This window comes from Sceloporus occidentalis, unplaced genomic scaffold, assembly GCF_023333645.1.
Source record: "Sceloporus occidentalis isolate IW3139 unplaced genomic scaffold, rSceOcc1.0.p SCAF_1, whole genome shotgun sequence".
In the NCBI taxonomy this organism is placed as follows: domain Eukaryota; kingdom Metazoa; phylum Chordata; class Lepidosauria; order Squamata; family Phrynosomatidae; genus Sceloporus; species Sceloporus occidentalis.
Window position 1 is genome coordinate 235,343,275 of NW_028316981.1, and position 9,452 is coordinate 235,352,726.

Sequence of the window (9,452 nt, forward strand, 5' to 3'; positions counted from 1 at the left end):
GCAACAACTGAAAGAAAGAAATTGGTAGCAGGAGCTTTCCTAGACTTCATTCTGCTTCTTCAGGGGCGTGTTTTGGAGACATGCAAAATATGCATCTGAGGAAGTGGGCTGAAGTCTAGGAAAGTTCACGCTGACAATTTCTTTCTTTCAGGTTGAGGTGCGACAAGTTCCTTTTGTAGACATATATCTGTGTCTAGATATCTGTAGCTAGATTCAGTGATGCATAGCGGTTTGAGCGTTGGACTATGACTGGAGACCAGGCTTGGAGTCCCAGCAAGGCCATGGAAACCCACTGGGCGACCTTGGCCACGTCACATTCTCTCAGCCTCAGAGGGATGGAAATGGCAACTCCCTTCTGAAGAAACTTGCCAAGAAACCCCCTAGTCTTGAAGGCACACAACAGCACCAACAACCATCTCTCTATATATAGATAGATAGATAGATAGATAGATAGATAGATAGAGATATATAGATATAGATATATACATAAGTTGAAGATGTGCCAGTAATACCACACAACTGTGAGGGTCAAAAAAGAATCTGACCGGCAATTGAAGCCCCATTGACATTGACATGTGGGTTTGATCTATTCCAAACCCTTTAACATTATTATTATTATTATTATTATTATTATTATTATTATTAAAAGATATAGCCTATCAGTACATAGAGAGATCTTGTGGCCCCTTTGAGACTCACTGGAAGAAAGAAATTGGCAGCAGGAGCTTTCCTCGACTTCAGTCTACTTCTTCAGATGCGTTTGCATTTATTATTGTTTATTATTTGTTTGTTTGTTTTCAAACGTCCTCCCAGGCTGTTACGAAAAAAGGAGCAGGGCTTGCAAATCAAGAAGGCGGCTGAGTTGAGTCCATTGGCTGCAAGTCCCCTTCGTCCAGACTTTTTTGGGCCGAGGATTGGTCTAAATTAAGGGCCATTTGTGGCCGGAGTAACCCTTTCCTCTTGCAAAAGCCTTGCTTGCTGCAAAGCTCCCAGAGCCCTGGCACAAGCGGAGAGGCTGCTCTGTTTAAGAAAAGGCTCCCTCACACCAGTTTCACTGGGGCGGCATCCACACTGGAGAAATAACCCGGTCTGGCACCGCTTTAACTCTTTGTTAGGCTGAAAGCTATGGAATTCTGGGAGTCGGAGTTTGTTGTGGGTTTTGCCCTGTGAATTCAGGACTGGGTTTGCAAGTGTTTGTTTGTTTGTTTGTTTTCCAGGGCGCTAAAACAGGAGATCAACTTGTCTGTTGTTGTTGTTTTTTTAAAACGGCTCCACTCCATTTCTCCTGAACAAATGAGGTTAGGCAGAAATTCCTTTCTAAAGCCAATTTGATCCATTAAAGAAAGCAACAACACCAACACCCTCCTATTTCTCATCATGATCGTGACGCTACGCCAACGTTCAAGTACAAATCCCTTCGTACAACTGCCTCCAACACAATCTGTCCTTTGGAAAACAATATTTAACCAGAGTGCAAGTTTTGACAAATGTTCAACTGGGATGTTCGCTTGGGAAGAAGAAGAGGTCCTGGTTTCACTAAACTTTCTGTTTGTTCGAGTGAAGAAACAAACCTCTTTAACAAAACAAAAAAAAAGGCTGCAATTTCTTCTCTTTCCCATTGTCTGCTTGTTTTATTTAATCTGTTTGTTTTATTTAACCTTTTTCTCTGCTTGTTTTGTTGAATCGGGCGTTGGCACTGGCTTCGAGGAGGAGAGTTTGACATTCTTCCAAAGACAATTTCAGAAGAGCTCTCACTGTGTGCCTCCTTTGCAAATGCCCAAGCCTTTTAAAAAATACATGTAAACTTTGATTTGGAAATACAAAAGGATATTATGGTAAGGCTGATTATATTTTGCCACGGTTATTCCCCCCAAAAATTTAGGATTAGGGGTTAAAACTTGTTGAATAAAACCAGGCAAGGTCCTAGGAAGAAATTGAGAAAAATAACAGAGGAGAAGGTGAGCAAAACTCTTTTTAAATGAATAGGAAGCTTTTTAATTTGTAATAATAATAATAATAATAATAATAATAGTTTTGTGGCGTTTACTATGGTGACCCCAGAATGAGAGACCTCTGGTTACCAATGGCATAATTTCTTCAACTGAGGTTGGATCTGCACTGCAGAAATAACCCGGTTCAACACCGCTTTAACTGCCCTGGCTCAGTACTAAGGAATCCTGGGAATTGTCGTTTGTGGTGGCACATAGAGAGGGCTAAATGTCTCACAGAACTACAGCCTCCAGAATTTCCTAGCATTATTAAGAAAGAGGAGTGTCGAACCGGATTATTTCTGCAGTGTGGATCCAACCAGAGTCAATAATAATAATAATAATAATAATAATAATAATAATAATAAATTATTATTAATAATAATAAGTCGATCATTTATAACGTTTTGCAACGCTCAGACATTAGAAAACGGCGGTGTCAGCCCACCAGTGTGAAAATGTGTTTTACTGGCCTTAAGGCACTCCCAGTGTAAGTCCAGTATATACCCGAATAACAGGCCTTCTGATCTCTGGAGGGCTCTGACGGAATTAAGGCAGGATAGTGGAGTGGTCTGAGAGTTGGCAGGGTGACTACAGATCCTCCTTTATCCAGGACCTGTCCTACATTTCTACCTTCTGCCCAGGAGGAATTCCAAAAGGTCCTCCATTTTGAGCACGACTAAGTAGCATGGGTTTATATGGTTTATACGCGTGTCTTTAGCCTTTATCTGGTCATGACCTGCCTTTGTCTGGAATGCCCTCCATTTGGCGATGCCTCGTCCTCCTTGGCGCTTCTGGTCAGGTGCAGGATTAGTTCAGTGTTCTGTTTTTACATTTATATTCATTTCTATTCGGGGAGAAGAATACATCCCCATTGTACTACTAGAAGGACTGGGAAGGAGCCAGCGTGGCGTCGGGGTTTGACTACAAACAAAACGCACTACAGACACAATCCGGGTTGAGACCTCTTTCATTGCCCTGGCTCAATGCTAGGGAATTCTGGGAACTGTAGTTCTGAGACATATCCAGCCTTCTCTGTCAGAGAACTCTGGAACGACACTAATCTACTGCACTGAGCCAGGGCAGTGAAAGCTCTCTCAAACTGGATTATTTCTGCGGTGCGTTTTGGACCAACAGCTCTGGGGACCAGGGTTCGTTTCCTAGTTCTGCCATGGAAACAAACCCACTGGGTGCCTTTGGCCAAGTCACACTCTCTCAGCCTCAGTGGATGGCAATGACACCCCCCCCCCGAAGAAACTTGCCATGAAAACCTTGTGGAAAGGCCGCCACAAGTCGGAAACGCAACAACAAAAAGAGGAGGAGGAGGAGGAAGATATTATTTACTCCTGAGGAACAACTGGGTGCCTCTATTGAAGCCCCCTTGCCTTGGGGGGCACTCTGAAGATGGCTGTGGAGGCTCTGGGTTGTTCTCTCCTCATGCTGGGAATGGTGTGCTTTCTCTCCTGCCCCACTTTTTGGCCACCACAACCCCCCCCCCCCTGCAATACCCAGAGCCTCCCTGGCCCCTCATATTTGCCAACATCTCTCCACAGGCTCCAGGTTGGCCTTTGGGGGTGTCTTTCCCTGCCCTCCTCCTTCCCGCCAGAAAGCCCCTCGTGGCAAGCCCCAACACCTGAGGAGAGCGACCCCTCCGTCCCCGGCTTCTGTGGGGAGGGGAAAAAGGGTTTAGTCAAGCACGAAATCAGGGGATCCCAGAAGAAAGGTCTTCTCTCATTCCCCATCCCCCCCCCTTATTTTTATTTCCCTTCCCTCCCTTCAGAGGCTGGTCCTTGTGGCTCAAAACTTTCCCCACATGAACTCCGTTTCCAGGGCTGTTAAGCTTTTAATTGGGTCGGGGGCAGTGGAGTGGGAGAAAGCAAAAGAAAGAAAGAAAGAAAGAAAGAGAAAGAAAGAAAGCAATCCTCCTCAGAGAGGGAGAGAAGAGGCAATTTCAAGGTGATGACCAGAACGTGTTCGCCTTGAGCTCAGCGAAGAAAGGCTTGAAAGGGGATGAATGGCGGGCAAACATATGGCCCCAATCACCCCCTCAGGGGCGGACCGAAGGGGGGACTAGGAGGGAGGGATGGGGGAGGCAGGGCCAAGGGAAAAGACCCTGAATGCGCCCAGAGAGAGAGAAGACTCTCTCAGATCTTAACTGGTTTCTTCGTTAGGTGTCACTTTTGGGGTGACTTGGGGGAACCCCCCCAAAAACCCTTCCATTCCTCCATTTACCCAAAATCTGCACCAGCCTCCCTGAGGGAAAACACACACACACACACCGCGATATCCATCCAAAGGTCGTTATTCAGGGGAAGCTGTGTTGTTGTTGTGAAGTCGGCATCCATAGTTTTTTGTGGGTTTTTCGGGCTATGTGGCCATATTCTAGAATAAGCTCTTCCGAAAAACCCACAAAAAACCGTGTTGTTGTTGTTGTTGTTGTTGTGTGGCTTCAAGTCGTTTCCGACTTACGGTGGACACTAAGGAGAACCTCCCATGGGGTTTTCTTGGCAACTTTCCTCAAAGGGGGCTTGCCATTGCTCTCCTCTGAGGCCGAGAGAGTGTGACTTGCCCAAGGTCCACCCAATGGGTTTCCAGGTCTGAGAAGGGATTTGAACCCTGGTCTCCAGCGTTGTAGTCCAATGCTCAAACCACTACACCACGCTGCCTCTCGTTGGCCACATAGCAAAGTAGAATAAGATCCAAGAAGCCACAAAACAGCGATCGCGAGCTTTCCCAAGCTCCACGGGCTCCTTCCTCAGACCAACTGGGTGACCTTGGGCAATAAGTCACACTCTCTCAGCCTGGGAACAAATCCTGCCAAGAAAATCCCAGGAGGGGTTCGCTTTAAGGCCGCCAGAAGTCGGAAACGACTCGAAAGCACACACAACAACCGGGAGCCTCTATGCACAACCCAAACCCAGGGGTGATTTGCGGCTGTGTACGGAGCTACAACATTTCTGGCGATCCATTTGTGTCTCTGCAGCAGCCAGGCTTCATTCTTGATTTACCTGGAAGCAAAGGAAGTGGAAATTACTTCCAAAACGGAGGGCGCAAATTCGAAATAGTCACGCATCAAGCGATGCAGAAATAATCCAGTTTGATAATAATCCTGTCTCAAAGGAAATTCTGGGGACTACCATTTTGTGAGACATTTAGCCTTCTCTGCCAGAGAACTCCAGTGCCACAATAAACTACAGTTCCCAGGATTTCCTACCACTGAGGCACTTAAAGCAGTCTCAAACTGGATTATTTCTGCAGTGTGTTTTGGACCTTAGTTCTTCCCTCCCACCAAGACGGAGTTTATACAACCTGGAGAAGGGATGAATGCCAGCTCCATAGGATTCAGCTGTAGAAATGAATAGGATTAAGCAAGGTCACTGATCAGCAGCAGCCCTTCATAAATATGGGGTGACACGCGTTTCTTGTTCAGGTTCACTCCCCTTTGAATGCACGAAGTCAGGGAGGAAGGACTTGTCTGGAGCAGGCAATCCTGGCTAGTTTCCTTTCCATACAATATGCAAGCCTTTCACCAATAACTATTGCCTTGAGTGGCTGTGACTATTTAGTCCAGGGTTTGTGTGTCATTGCAACAGGATCTGGAAGAGGAGAATCAATCTTCCTTTTTCACCCCGCTGAATGTCTAATTTCTTTTACCTTCTGAAAGAAGCCCCTGACCTGACTCTGCACCGCAGAAATAATCCGGTTCCGCACTACTTTTAACCTCCACAGTTTAAGACAACCCTGGGATTTGTAGTTTTACTGTGACACCAGAGCTCTCTGACAGAGAAGGCTAAAGTTCCCACAAAGCTACAGTTCCCATAGTATTGAGCCGCAGCAGCTTAAAAGTGTGTCAAACTGGATTATTTCATCATCATTATTATTACAGAAGGCACACAACACACAAGAAAGGACTGGGTCAAAAAATATACGCTGCGCTTTCCAACTTTAAATCCAAGCGAGGCGCATAGAAGTTTGTGTGCATTAACCTCACACCAAACGGGACAAAATCTTTTCCCATTTTGGAAGGATCTGGTATCCCCCCCTGACCCTGAAGGCCTCTATTTTGGCCCTTAGCTTTTGAGGGTCACCTTCTAATGAGGCTCTCAGCCAGAGCTCCTGTCTAGTTAGACTTCTCTAATAAGGCCAGTGACGGAGGAGGAGGAGGAGAGGGTTTGGGCTTGAGCGCCCCCATTAATCTTTCTCTTGCCCTGATGGAGGGTGGCCAGGCGTCCTCCTTTTCCCGGACCTGCCCTCCATTTCAACCTCCTGTGCAGGAGACACTCCAAAAGGCCCTCCATTTTGAGCAGAACTAAGAAGCATGCATTGACATTCATGTTAAGAAGTGTTTTTAAGTTTTGAGGGTGAGAGAATGCTGCAAAGGAAGGAAGGAAGGAGGAAGAAAGCAGAAGATTGGAGATGAGTGGGGAAGGAAAAAAGAGATAAAGAAGAAAGATGGAAGGAGGTTGAACGGTATAGGAGAGATTAGAAGGAAACTGGAAAGGGATAAGTTAGGTAAGAAGATATAGAGAGAAGATATGAGTTTGAAAGAGGTTGGAAGGATGTAATGTATAAATATAAGAAAGTAGACAAACGGGCCCGAAAAGACAGGCCAAAATAAAGCTGCTTCGGGCCACTTTGGAAGTATGCTGTTTAAATGACACACACATCTTAAGAGGCCAGAAGCTGTGCCAAAGCTGTGCTCCTTAAGACACATGCATCATTTAAACAGTACACTTCCAAAGTGGCTTGAAGAAGCTTTATTTTGGCCTGTCTGTTCAGGCCCCATATATATGTGTCATGTGCAAAAGGCCAACTGATAATGTCTAAAGTGATGTCTGCTTCCAAGAATGTAGAATATTGTGTATAAAAGTACAGCTATACAAAGACACAAACCATATATATATATATATATATATATATATGGTTTGTGTCCTTGTATAGCTGTACTTTTATACACAATATATATATATATATATATATATATATATATATATATATATATATATATATATATGGTTTGTGTCCTTGTATAGCTGTATAGCTGTACTTTTATACACAATATTCTACATTCTTGGAAGCAGACATCACTTTAGACATTATCAGTTGGCCTTTTGCACATGACACAAAGCAACCTACTATAGTTTTTTTGTGGGGGTTTTGGGCCATGTGGCCATGTTCTAGAAGAGTTTATTCCTGACATTTCACCGGCATCTGTGTTTCATTCTCTGAAAATGCCAGCCACAGATGCTGGTGAAATGTCTGGAATAAACTGTTCTAGAACATGGCCACATGCCCCCCAAAACCCACAAAAAACGATGGATGCCGGCCGTGCAAGCCTTCTACAACCTATTACTATTTAACCCACCCTTTTCCACCCTGGTGCCCTCCAGATGTTTGACTACAACTCCCATCACCCCCAACCATACAGCTCCAAACAGGCACTCAAGCTAAGAGTTTGATGGGGGGCAAAGTTTACATGGGAATGTAGTACTGCACACCTGTATGTGCTTAGTGTTACACACCTGTGTGTGCTTGATTTCTGAACCGGTTACTTGTGCTTCTGGGAGTTCAATTTCCTCTTTAAAAAGAAGGAGCTTTACTGCCACAAAACAAATGCTATTTGACCTAACTAGTATAGTGGTGCTCACTACCCCTTGAATTGACTGGGTGGCATGTCCAAATGTCAGCAGTGGCAACAGAAAACAAAGAAGCAAGGGGGGTGGATGGGGGGAGGCCTATGTAGGACTGGCACAACCTGCAGCAGCACTGATGTGGGTTCCATCATGCATGAGGCATATGGAGGTCCAAATGCCTTTCCAAACTCAATCTATAACTGGAGACAAATTGTACCAAGTGGTTACTTTAAAACCAGAGTAGCTTTTCAAAGAAGACCCAAGCTTGTCTATGTGTGTGTCTCTGACAGCACATGGATGGGTACTAACTGAAGTTATTATTTCACAGAGAAACATTTTGCAAATGCTCCAATGATGTTTCAGTATTGACTCTCCGACAGCAAAATCAGCATTTGGGGCTAGTGAAGCCAAGGCTGCATTTAACAAGTAACAATTCCACCCAAACAGCCACGTGCCTTTTTGACTGCACATTGAGATGCTGTTTTTCACTTTGTAACGCTGACAGGAGGGGAGAGGTAAAGCTAATAATGGTATGAACTTTGGAAGACATATGACTTGCAGTAGATTTCTCATAGGCAGCAGCTGCAGCAAACTTGAGTTCAAGCATTTTAATTTGGTCTTCAGGGTAAACAGGTGAAATTCTCTTGCATTTTTTCAAGCTGTTGAGACTCAGGCTGCAGTAAGTCTTAGTGAATTCAGTGGAACCCTTAGGAGACGAAGAGATTTCACCATCACTTTTCTAAATCTGAATTCTCTTTTTAAATGGCCATTGTTCCTTTTTCTATGTTCCTCTTTACTGAATTTCTCTGCATTTATTTAGCAGATTATAGTTTCAGTGGATCATAACTCCATAGTTCTAGCTCTTTTTCCACAGTGCAAAACATGTACAGATTTGGATGAATTACTATTTTCTTTGCTTTTCCTCCCGACAACCCTCCCAAGTAAGCTATCCTGAAGTTAAAATAACCAGAAAAGCAGGTTTTGTGGTCAAATTCCTCTTTATTGGTAGGTAAGGTAAAACCTGCATTACCCTGAAAATACACTGGCTATCTGTGTACTAATAACATTTCCCTATGGCATGAACAGGAAGTCATTGCTGGGCTGCAACTACAAAACCCTCATTGGCTATGTTGACTAAGGTTGATGGAACTTGTACTCCAACAATAGCTGGATCATTCCTTTTCCTTGGCATAAAGGAACAGCATTAACTATTTTGCCCTTCTTGTGGGTATAGACACACAGTGTTACTAGCCTGCAGCTTTACTACAATTTTAGGAGTCCTTTGTACTTCTTGAGTATAATCAATATAGTTTGCTGTTAAGATGTACTCTTATAGTGGCACCTGCGCTAGCATCTTTGTACAGAAGGAACAGTTGTTTGAAGCTGGCACATTCAATTGCTGACTGTAGGAAATTCAACACATGATGCCCCCCCACTCCATGCCCTGAAGATGCACTGAAGGATGATGATGATGATAATAATAATATTTTCCCTCGAGTCAGTAGCAGCTCAACTGTGTTAGAATGGCAAAGTAAAGCAACAGCACTGCAAATCCAGGTAAACTCTGCCCCTCCCAGAATTAAGTTCATCAAGGCTTTTTTTTACTAACCAATTTTTAGCCTGTTCTACAATTCAGCATAGCCTAAATGGTAGAAATTGTTCAGCACTGCACATATTCTTGAATAGTATTTCATCAGTATTTCTTCCTACTAGCTATGCCAGCTATGTGGCTGGTAGTTGCAGCCCAGTTCATGGACAGATGAACACCCTTGGTTCAAGCACACGGCTTGCAGTGCCTTCCATGTATATTGATACCTGTACAGTGCATATC